The sequence below is a fragment of the Anser anser genome (genome assembly GCF_964211835.1).
Source record: "Anser anser genome assembly, chromosome: 5".
Lineage (NCBI taxonomy): Eukaryota > Metazoa > Chordata > Aves > Anseriformes > Anatidae > Anser > Anser anser.
In genome coordinates, this window is record NC_139725.1 from 64,673,799 (window position 1) to 64,686,054 (window position 12,256).

The 12,256-nt window shown below is 45.8% G+C and overlaps 1 protein-coding gene across 13 annotated transcripts in view; it reads left to right on the forward strand.

The window, feature by feature from the left end:
- The window catches only part of LOC310900771 (uncharacterized protein), a 332,787-nt gene that overhangs the window by 996 nt on the left and 319,535 nt on the right, over nucleotides 1-12,256 (forward strand). For 2 of the 13 annotated variants that reach the window (XR_014585377.1, XR_014585378.1), the window contains exon 1: nucleotides 5,611-7,316. The exons of 3 other annotated variants lie outside the window; for them this stretch is intronic. The gene's annotated coding sequence lies outside the window, so the exon portion shown is untranslated. Of the gene's footprint in view, nucleotides 1-671; nucleotides 878-1,352; nucleotides 7,317-12,256 lie in introns of those variants that run through there. 8 more of the 13 variants (XR_014585371.1, XM_083839210.1, XR_014585372.1 and 5 more) reach the window with 8 other exon arrangements.

The following is a 12,256-nucleotide window of genomic DNA, read 5'->3' on the forward strand; positions in this document are numbered from 1 at the left end:
ATAGATTTCCTTGCCAAACAAATCTCAGCAATTTTCTCGATGTTGCTTTTTATCTGAGGATAAGATAAAATTAGATGTTTGATCCCTACATGAACTTGCTATATCTTCTTAGCTATCTCTTGTATGACTGCGGGAATTGTCTAAACCCCAAATTCCCTGGCGTGGTAGGAACTCCCCATCTGTTGGGAAGTGTTGTTCGGTGCTGAGAGCTGCAGTCCCTTGCTTTCAGCATTGCTTTAACTGCCAGAGCCCAGGTCTTGCCTAGCTATGAACACATTCTGTTTTTGTCAGTGATGATTCCTGCCTAGTCCCTTTTCACCTGTCATTGCCAAAGGATGCCACCTTTATTATCCTTATTTACAACTGGGAAGACCTAGGCAGAGTGCTGGAACATCATAAGCAGCCGTGAAACTTTTCCTGCTGCCAGAATAAAGATACCAGGGTTTGGCTTCTGCTCTAATGCAATCCCATGCGAAACATTCCTGAGAGCAGCCCTCCTCTTTCAGGGGAAAATGCATTGTGGTGTTCTTGTTGTTGTGTATAAACTGTGGCCATCAGTAGCATCTATTGTCAAGATGTTTCTTTTGGAGAGTTTTTTTTTTTTAAATATGTGGCAGACTGACTCCAGCTGCTGTGGTTAAGGGCAAGTCCATACCCCTCAGGTGGGCCTCAATTATTTAGAAGGATGCTGGCCTGTTCTGGGTGATGGTGAGTTATAGAGATGGATTGGTGACTCACAGACAAGCATTTGTTGCAGCTGGATCTTATTGCTAGGATAATACTGGATATATTACCAGGTAATGAATGAGGGAGAGGTGTACTGGAGAGCTGAAGATAGCAAAAGACAGAGGAGAGATTTTATAGGAACCTACACAAGGTAAGTGTTTGCTGCAGGGAGGAGATTTGTTTAAAGAGCAGTGTGTCAAGTTCTCTGTTCTGTGATGGAGCAAAAATCAGAGAGCACAGCTTAGGCAAGGCAACCTTAAATCGGTGTAGGGGATGGCACTGAATTTCATCCCCTTCTTGATGACTTTTTTGCACAGCTTGGTTGCAGATAGGTGTCTGGGCCAGTGTACTAGGAGAGGAAAAAGAGTCTTTTCTTGGGCTGAGATGTGAAGCAGCTATCTCTTGTCCCCGTTCCTGCTTCTGGCAGGTATGGCTCCAGAAATACCCTTATCACGTGGCTTCCCCTGTTCTTGAGATTAACTTCTTGTTTGCTTGGATAAGATTTGAGACTATAAATGTGAGATTATAAAATTGCTTGGCCTTGGAGATATTTCCTAGTCAGAGTCATCAGCTTACACAAATCCTCTTTTGAGCTCAGCTGTAACTCCTTTCCATCCACCCCACCCACCCCACAATGGGTATTTGTGCAAGTCTTCATTTTGTGTGCGATAACAACCTCACGGCACAAACCCCCAGTGTTTTATCACCTGGGCTTCTCAAATGGATGTTTTCCTTATGAAGGCTTCATGGTTTTGAGGGAGACACGAAGTGCTTTTTGTTTTCTTCCCCCATCCAAGGTCCGGTAACGCAGCAGATCACCACCAGCAGCAGGCTGCTCCGTTACACGTGGCAGCCTCCTACTCTCACAGCATGCCCTCTGCAAAAGCACTCCTCAATCCTATGAAACAAGGGCACTCAACACTTTCTAAAGCAGAGCCTTATAACTGTACCAGATACTTGTTTGGAACAGTTGCGTGCTGTATCTAGGTATGATCCGATGTATCGGTGCTGTACTTCTTTATTACAGTCTGTGTTTTTAGCAAGCTGAATAGCTCTCGGGCTCAGTAAAGTGCCTTCCTCTGTGTTGCATCCTCCTTGTGTCTCAGCTGCGTTGCTTTGAATATGCTTTCGAGGGAGGATGGGGATGGCTGGTGTGGCTTTATGACAGCTTTGGGTCTGTAGATTATCCTGGGCTCTTCCAGTTGCTTTCTCCCACCCTGTCTCAGCTTTGCCAATTCTGCTCTAACCCGTTGAGAGTAATCACTGAAATCTCTTGACTGAGCTAGAATCACCTGAGGTGTGACTGCTTGATTCCTAAACACAAGGCGTAGCTGTGGCTATTGTGATTTCCACTAGTTTTACATAGCAGAACATCAGTTCCTGAAGGTGAGCAGTGCTTCGTTATAAGGGAAGTTTGGGGACTTACAGTGCAGCTGTGCAGAGAGCAGAGGAGCAGCTTTGTGAAAGGGATCTTTTGGGGAAGGAAGAACTTTGAAATTTGCCTTTGTTGTCAACGGAAAACTAAAATACCTTACAGGAAAAGAATATTATGTTATTTCAGTGATAATACATTATCAGTGAAAAAATGCTTGTATTAAGGTATATCTCTTATCATTGATCTATTTTTCAGTACTTATTTTGAAATATTTATGCCGCTTAAAAACGAGGAACCCCAGAAGAAGGGATGCTGGTTCTTCTGACAGTACTATCTTGTGTTTTCTTTGTACAGCACTTTTTTTTTAAACTTTTCTGCTGGGAAAAAGTTGCTGCAGGACTTTGTGCCCAGCAGCATGTTGGAAGGTCAGATCATCCCCCTCTAGGGATGATGCTGATGGCAGGGCTGGCTGGAGCACAGCTGGAGGTGTCCCTGGAGGTGTCTGTGTCCCTACCCAGCAGCAGAGCTGGTGCTGACACGGAGGGGTGTGATGCATCTTGCAGTGCTCTTCAGAGATGCTGTTGGCCATGCAAATTGGAAAAGGTGCATTTGGGGGATGCTGTTTCTGGGCCGAACAGTTCTGCCTTCATCCTGGGTGTGTGATGGTGGCCCTTGCTCTGCCTGGGGCTGTCTGCTCCTGCCTGCAGGGGTCAGTTCCCCCCAGAAGCTTTGGGGAGAAGTTTCTCACACACCTCTGTTTTGCAGCTGCTGGTTTGCTTAGGAATTGCCTTGGAAGGTGCGTGGTAAGACCCAAACAGAGGTGGAGGTAACTCTTCCTTAATGAGAAGCAGAGTCTAGGTTGCAGAGAAAAGAAACAAAAAGAAAAATTAGATCATTTGGCAACTTAATTAGATGCTGTGCTCCCTGAGTATATCAGTACCCTGTCGATGTCATTGACTGTGTGGTGCCATCAGCAGCTTTAATTCTTCTGGTATTGAAATGATCCAGTACAGGATAGGAAGGAGAGGGCTCAGCTGCACTACTATCATTGGAGAAACAGTGAGAGCAGAGTGGGCAATAAATTACATCCGTCTGCTGCCACCAGCGGCTGTGCACTATTAAGCTGCTAATTTTTGTCTGACTTGGTAGGAGAGCAGTGCTGCTGACTGCTGCATTCCTGGATTTCAGGCTAAAGTACTTTCCATTAACAAAGATGAGGATATATTGACTTGAACTGGAAGAATAATTGTCTCCTGCGCATTTAATTGGCTCCTCACATTCACCCTTTGGTGAACTGATCTGCTATGGGGAGATCATTGTCTCTTCTTGGTTCTTGATGACTTTCTACTTCTTAATGGTCACTCTAATTGCAATGGATGGTGGAATATCTTTTTGCCAAAGGTATGGCTAGAGCATCAGACTGCATTTTGCACAGCCTTGTAGCGATGATTGCTAACTATTGCCATACTCAGCTGTACGAATGGGTGTTTTGCTTTGTTGCATTGGAGAAGGAACTTAATTACAGAGCTGTGGATGTTGTGCTTGCAAGTGCCAGCATGTCCTACATGACAATAGGAGATTCGTTAGGAAAGCTGCTTTGTAATACAGGCAATATTCCCTCTCCTCTGCCCATGTATTAAGTCATTGAGCAACATAAATTTTAACCTATTATGAAAATAAAAACTTAGAAATCAGCTCCAGTTTCACACACTTGCAGTGATGGCTCAAAATTAAGAAAACAAGCTCAGCCTTGGCAGGCTTATAATACGATACACGCTCTTTGTCAACCCATTTAATATGTGTTTATGGTTATCAGCTCCAATAATAATGACTAAATAAGCAATTAATGATGTTGAGTTGGAATGGGCTTAAGACAGAAATACAATGTGAGTATTCCAAGTCTTGAAAATTAAAATTGTTTCACTCTAATTTCAATAGTAGTAATAATGAAGTGCTTGAGAGATTGTGTGTTGAGCTGGAATGCCATGAATGCCTCTATGGCTCACATCACATCCATAAATGCAATTAAAGGCTGGTATCAAACTGAAATGAAGAGTGGAGCAGATATCTGTAGCTCCCTTGATTTTTTTTTTTTTGGAGGCAGCTTCAAATGGAGAACTGGTCATCAAAAGTTTGGACAGAAATTTCTGTTTATGGTACTTAGGGATGCAGATGGCAATAGGGTCTGTGCTGGGAGAACTGGAACTAGTAGGTAGCAAACTCCACTTTCTGTCATGAAGCTTTGGTATCTGTCCTTTGTGGCTTTTAAAATTTATTTTAGAATGGTTTATTTCACAAAATGGCTTATCAGAACACTTTCTGCATTCTTACCTCTTCCTTGATTATTATCTGTATCTTGGCAGTATTTGGAGCACTGGCACAATGTGGCCACAGCTGATTATGCCTATCAGCTGCATCTTGTTTCCCCCACATATGCTCCCAACCCTGCAGTGGTGTCCAGGACCAGGCAGGCCACGGGATTTACCCATCCTTTGGGAGTCCTGGGATCGTGGGAGCTTCCCCAACCTCTTAAGGCACATCAACCCCAACCAGAATCAGATGGAGAACTTCCACCTCGGCTGCAGAGAGAGTTGAGGGGACTGTGACTTAAGCAAGAACTGCAATAATAAAAATCCCTCTCTCCTGCCACCAGCATCTCCTCTGGTTGACTACTTTTGCATTCCAGCAGCCCAACCACCCCTGTCCCATCTGAACAGCAATGCCATACAGCTGGGTCCTGTCAGATAACCCTCTGCAGCTTGGGTGATTAGTGAGGGCTTCAGCATCTGGAAGACTGGCCATTGCCCTATCCAGAACAGATTTTCTGATATCTGTCACTTAGACCTGGGCCAAGAATATAATATAACATCAGGTGTCCATTGGCTGTTTGACATCTCCTGTTTCAGACCAGCCAGCATCTGGCAGTACAGCAGTGAGCAGCTGGGTGCTGTCCCCCCTTCGCAGTGCTGCTGTGTTACCAGGTAATGGCCCAGAGAGAGGGCTTAATTAGAGAAATAAAAATGAGTAATAAGACAAATGCTGAACCACCACCAACATTCTTTCATAGCTGAGCTCTCTGAAGACGTGATGGTTAGAAACTAAAGATGCCCTTTGCATGTTTGTAACCAAGTCTACGCTCAGCATCTGCAATGGCAAGGCCAGGTTGGGTATTAACAAAAGCAGATCAAATCACACTAGTCTCCTGTCAACCTAATATCAGAAAAGAGCTGAGATATGCTGATGCTTAATACGGAACAAAAAAAAGGCGTGTGGATCCTCAGGCATGTTATTGACTCTAAGTTTGCTCTCATTAACACACATCTCATTTATATATATTTTAAAGGAAATCTTTTAAAATGTTATTTGTGCTGCTTTTGGACTTGCCAGGGCCTGCTGGAAAGTGATGCATCCCTAAAATGATGATATATTCCAAAAATTCATCAGGCCCAAATCACATCCTGATGATGTATTATATTAATACATCATCAGAAAAGCAGCTTTCTGATCCCTGGAGCTTTAATGATGTATTTGTGTGAACTCTGAGCAAAAGGCCATCCTTCTGCTGATATATTACTTAATGGCATAACCAGACCTGCTTGGCAGATGTGTGCTGTAGAAAGCAAAGAACCTGGATTTCCTAATGTGAGCTGGAGATGGGGGATACAACTTTGGCTCCTGTGTGCGCATGGTGAAGTCAGGACAAATGTGAGAGTAAAGCTCCTCTGGAGTCTGTCTGCAAGCTGATTTAGGGACTTGCACCAGCTGAACTGAAATGCAGGGCATTAAATGCTACTTGTGTTTGCCTGAGCTGGGTAAAAGACACGGGATAATAACTAGCTTAAAGGCTGTTTTTTCTTGTGGCCTGGAAAACAACAGAGGAAACTCTGTTAATCTTGCATTTATGTGCTCAGAGGTCTTTCTTCCAGATGGTGTGGAAGGTGTTCAGTACTGCAGAGTATTTAATTCAGCCTGATAAAATGTTTTTCTCTATAATTCCTGTGATGTTTCTTCTAGGGCAGTTGAATTGCGTCTTCTGTGTTTTACAGACCATGTTAACTATCACATACAAGCTGGGACTAGTGTTTGTAACACTTCCATCCTCATGGTGTTGTGTGCTTCTCCACAAGGGTACTGCCCCTGGATGACTAGTGCACTTTGCCAAAAGACAAATTTCTCTTGGTAGTATTCTTCTTCTAGGACTGCTCTATTATTTATAAATTTTTAGCAATTCTTCTCCAACTCTGAGTTCAGAGGAGGGTTTGTACGTCTTCCTGCTGTGTCTGCTGAATTATAAAGAGTAATGTTAATCCCAAGAGCAATTGGAAACTTCTGTCTAACACAGGCGTGACTCATGGGGTGGGGAGGAGACTGACAAAACCTGTAACACTGATGCTTCAGCGGGACTGGTTTTGGCAGATAATTCTGCTGTGCTGGGCTTACATGGCAAGGGCTTAGTTGCAGGGGGGCCATAGGGATGGCCTCTGTGAGCAGAGCCCAGCAGCTGCCCCAGATCAGAGCCAGGTCCAAAAGGGACCTGCTGCTGGCCAGAGCCAAGCTATGGGCAAAGCTGGTTGCATCTCTGGGAGGGCAGATGTCAGAAAGGGTAAAAACTGTGCTACAGAAGCTGGGAGGTAGGAGTGAGAAATGTGAGAGAAGCAGCCCTGCAGCCCCCAAGGGCAGTGCGGCAGGAGGTGCTCCAGGCACACAGCACAGTTCCCCTGCGGCCTGTGGAGAGGCCCCTGGTGGAGCAGGCTGTCCCCCTGCACCCAAGGGTCCCACACGGAGCAGATCTCCACGCTGCAGCCCGTGGAGGAGCCCCCGGTGGAGCAGGTGGATGTGGCCTGGAGGAGGCTGCGGCCCATGGAGAGCCCCCGCAGGAGCAGGCCCCGGGCCGGAGCTGCAGCCCGTGGAGAGGAGCCCCCGCAGGAGCAGGGGGTCTGGGGGGAGCTGCCGCCCGTGGGGGACCCGTGCTGGAGCAGTTTGCTCCTGGGGGATGGACCCCGTGGTACGGAGCCGTGTGGGAGCAGTTCTTGAGGAGCTGCTGCCTCTAGGTGGCCCCCACAGGCTCAGTTGGGGAAGGCCGGCATCTTGTGAGGGAGAGACTGCGTGGAGCAGGGGCTGAGAGGGACCGTGAGGGAGATAAAGAAGTGTTTTGGACTGACCACAGCTCCAGATTCTCCCTACGCTGAGTCAGTTTTGCTCATGACTGTAACTGGTGAGTGATCTCCGTGTCCTTATCTCAACTCGTGAGCCCTTTTCTATCATATTGTTTCCCACAGCTCCTTTGAGGAGGGGGAGTGAGAACAGTGTGGAGGAGTTAGGCCGAAACCACCACATCTACCCAGCCAACAAGCTTTCTCCTTCCTTCGGGTTCAGCTCTGTCTCTCCTTGTCTCTACTTGGGGTCGCTTCTGGGATAAGTCACGATCCAGCAGCTGTCTTCAGCTGCCTCACAGCAGAAGAAGGGCATCCCTTAATGTGTGGTAGGCAAAGCATGCCTCATGTGGGCTGTAAGGGGACCTCGGGGCCATCTCTTGTCAGCACAGAGCACCAACTGATGGGGAACGTGGGGAGCATTTGTATTGGATTCAGCTATTTTTCTACCAGACTTGCCACTTTATGGCTAGTGACCATGCAAACCCTACTGGTTTTCCATTTCAGGAAAGCTTTTTAGTTTTTTTTGGAGATAATCTTCTTAACTCTTTGCTCCCTGGGAGCTCACAGCAGAGGGATTTTTCTTGTAGGCTGCAGGCCAGGTAGTAATGACATGGTAAAGTAGAAGTAACACCAGCAGCTGTGTGAAATCTTACTTATTTGATTTTGATTGAGGTCACTGTTGGTGGGGCACTACAATGCCCAGAATCAGATCTATTTTTCAACATTTCTGGAGAGTTCATGTCCCCGCCTCCTGTTGTGCGATGTAAATAACCTTGTTTGGAGCCACACTTCTCATTCTTTGCATCTCCTCAGGTGGGAATCTGCTTGCGACACGGAGCTCTGTGCTCTGCTCTGAGCTGATCCTGGAAGGAACTGTACAGAAAGGCTGTATTGTAGACACCTGAGTGGTCTCGTCTGCCTGGATCTAAGTAGATCCTGAGTGAGAAGTGGAGGGGATAATGGGCCCTGGTTGAAGTCTTGGCAGGTGACATTGATTTTTTTTTTTCCCCCCTGTCAACTGATGCAGTCGCTCAGTCATAGAAGGTCACCAGATTGGTCAGGCACGATTGCCCCTGGTGAAGCCACAGTGGCCATCTCTGATCACTTCCTTGAGCTGCATGTGCCTTGATGTTGCTTCCAGGAGGATTTGTTCCATGATCTTTCCAGGCACAAAGGTGAAGCTCACTGGTTTGTAGTTCACTGGGTTTTTCTTTGTCAAGATGGGGGTGATGTTTCCTTTTTCTAGTCATCAGGGGCTTTACCTGACTGCCAGGACTTTTCAAATATGATGGAGAGCGTCTTGGCAACGACATCAGCCAGTTCCCTCAGGATGCTGGGATGCATGTCATGTTCTCAGTGTATTAATGTAAGCATTCTTAGTATACTGTAACCTGTCACCAAACATCAGCTGAGGTGTGGTAGCAGGCTATATACGTGCTCTTACTGTGCAGCAAAATCAAAATAATACCACTTCGTTGTCACTGCAGGATAAGCTCAACAGCGTTGGTTTTCATGTAGTGTTGGTCAAGGCTGCTTATAAAGGAAAATCACACCAACTCAGTAGCTATATGGTAATTTAGAATTATAGAATGTCCTGAGTTGGAAGGGATCCACAAGGATCACTGAGCACAGCTCCTGGTTCCACAGAGGACCACCTGGACCACCTTAAAAATCAAACCATATTTCTGAGGGTGCTGCCCAAGTGCTTCTTGAACTCAGCTTAACAAGCTCAGGTCAGCTGTGCCTGAGCCTCATGAAGTGGAATTGCTTTTTGCGCAGGTGAACTCAGTTTTACTGATATCTATTGTCCTTTCAGACAGATGAAGGACATTTTTCTTGAGAGGTACCTACAGTGCCCGTTGAACAACATTCTTTGTGTGCTTGGGGAGTGTGCTCCCCAAGCCTGCAGTGGGAGGTGGCCTTTCCTCCAGCTCTGGAGCATGCTGGTAGGTTGGAGTGCCCCAGATACATGTGTCAACCCATGCTTACTTGCTGGGGTGGCTTGTGCTGGTTAGTCATGGCCAGGGCAGTGTTGAGGCCCCAGTTAGCAGCAGACATGCCGTGTGGTCTGGTAGTCCTTTCTAGAGAGGCTTCAGATGTACTCTAGCAAAGGCAGTGACACCCACCTTGCACCTGGGCTTACTTAAATAAAAAGCAGAGGCTGAACACCCAAAGTGAAGAAGGGCTGAGTGCTGTCAATTCAGCTATGTTAATAGTAAGCATGGACACTGGAGGACTTGGTATGAGCAAGCCTGGCTTTCCACTGCTGTGTGGCAATGCCCTCTGAAAAGCACCACGATGGTCCACCTGGAGGTGGTGGTCTAATGGTCACTGCAACCACGTTCCATCATATTCCTGTAGAAAGAATCACATTCCCTTTCTATTAAAAGCACTTCTGAGGACAAAAATGATTGTGAATATTTTGGGAGTAGTCCAAGCTGACAAGATTTCTTTAAAAGACTTTCTAAAATGTGTTTAGGTCTCTCTTCCTTGCTGGCAGTTGTTTGAAACAATGAAAACCAAACCCAGATCCTGCCACAGGGAACAGACATGGTGATTTCTGTGCCCCTTTGGCAACAGGGGAAGGAGACAATGTGAAATGCAGTTACGCGGATGTGCAAATGAAGTGCATCTCCATACCTCAGCAGGGTAGACTCACTTTAAAAGCTCATGACTGTTTGTCTGTTGAGTGTGGAGAAGATGATGTTCTCACCCCTGGAGCTCCTGACGCAATTTCTCTGAATAGAGCCAAATCCTTGTATGGAGTGGGATTCACTCACCCTTCCTTAGGTAGGTTTTAAGTGTCTCTACGTAGGCTAGTCACCTTGGGTCCATTTACAGTCGATGGAGTAGAACAGTTGTCTTCAAAGAGTGATTCATCATCTCTTCCAGCTGACGTCTAAGGTAAATCAGATAAATCACCTCTTGCTAGTGACTGGCTTTGAACTCCAAGAGTGAGGAAGAGCAGCAAAGTTAGAAGTGTAACTGTTGGTCATGTGAAATTGAGATACATCTTACCTGTTCTGTAAGTTCCATAAATATCACAGGTACCATGGCATTTTGCACCAACAGAGGTTTACAGCATCACTTTAAAAAATGCATCAAAGCCTACCACATCTTTTTTTCTCTGAAGCTTCTCCCCTCCTTATGTGTTCTCCCTAGACATTATCAGCAAAGTTTTTTCTCTCTCTTATTAGAGGCTCATTTTTCTCACTAAATTGGGTCCATGAGCTGACTGGGATATAATTGAGCCAAGCAACAGTTAGCGTGAGTAACCTATGACTGAGCCCAGAGCAAAACAAGAAGGGAGAAGATTAGCTGCCACTGAGTAATTCAAGTTCCTGAACAAAACAGGAGATAAAGAAAAGAAGGTAACAGCTGGGTGGTGAGTAAGCAGAGGCATTACTAGCCTCAAAGAACTGGGAACATAATTATAGGGGGTCCTTCTCTCAGAGCAAAGGAGAGCTGAACATACCCCTTCAGTGGAGGATTCAGGTTCCCCCTATGGCAGGATGTCGAGGCTGTGCTACCAGGGACTGTCGCTACTTACTCTGTCCAGCTCTGTGTGTGTCCCACAGAGCACCTCTTAGAGGAGGGCATCTTTTCCGTGGTGGCTGCCTGATGCTCACTCAGCTCTGTGACAACAGAGCTGAAAAAGAAAAGTGCATCTGACACTCAGGTGGGCTCTGAAGTTCCCTGTTCAGCTTGGACAAGAGGCATTGAACGTGTTTATTACATTGCCATTGCATACACTAACAGAATGTCTTGTATATTTGTATATATTCCATTAGTAAATCTAAGGAGCGGTAGGAAGCTACTCCCACATCAAACCAGCTGTTTAAAGTTGTTTTAATGCTAAGTCAGATGTCTTAGTACAACTGCTTGTTTTCATAGGAGGCCAAAGAACCTCTTTACAGGAGCCAAGAAGTTAGTCTTTGTACACCTCTAACAAAGGGACTGGGCTTGATCTGTGTGAAAGACAAGCTGTGAGTGAGGCACAGTCAGTGCAATCACACTTCCCTGTTAAGTACTGACAGGGAGCCTTGGGACAGCAATGTTGCTTTCGTTTTTGTTTTCTGAACACTGGGAAGGATTATACAGGATGTAAGCCACTGCCTAGGTGTCATAGCCACCAACGAGGGGTGATTTCCTTTGCAATGACAACATCTGGCACTCTGGAAGTGCCTCCCACTGAAGGGCTGAGATTCACTTGAACAATCAGGGAATGATTTAGGTTGGAAAAGACCTTCAAGATCAAGTTCAACCGTTGACCTCACCTACTGAGTCCCAGTGGGGACTTGTCCCGTAGTGCCACATCCGTACATCTCTTAAATATCTCTAGGGAGGGGACCCCGTCAATTGCTTGGTGCCTCATTGCAATGCTTGACAACCCTCTCCATGAAGAAATTTTTCTTAATATCCAATATAAACCTCCCAGGCACAACTTGAGACAGTTTCCTCATGCCCTACATCCAGATATGGCTGGAAGGTTGCCCCTGTCATGAACTTGCACCCAAGGAGGTGCCAGAGGGGCTGATGGCTGATACTGCATATCAAAGACACTTAAGGCAGTGGAAGAATAGTTCTTGTCTGGAAAGAAGAACACCAACTAGTCACAGCCAACGTGGGACCTGGGGAGGGTGGACATGGTCAGTGCTTTTGTCAAAGACAGTTGTTTGGCTCTTTCTTGTTAATTCCACTACACAGTTTGTGATGTGTTTCACTTGTGAACTGAATTCTTCAAAGCTCTCACACAATATTGAACAAAAACAGATGGGATATAAAGTTAAATGAAAGGTGTGGGATTTTTTTGGTATCTTCTTTGTGATGACCTACGGACGGGGGAAAAAAGATTAGGTAAGTCTTGTAACTTTGGTTTTGAGGTTATTCTTCAGCTTTTAAGTAGGAAATCTGAGCTTGGCTCAAAATATTCTCCTCACAGTAGCATATATTATTGCAGTGTAATGTCATGACAGGCTAATTGCTGATAAACACTATG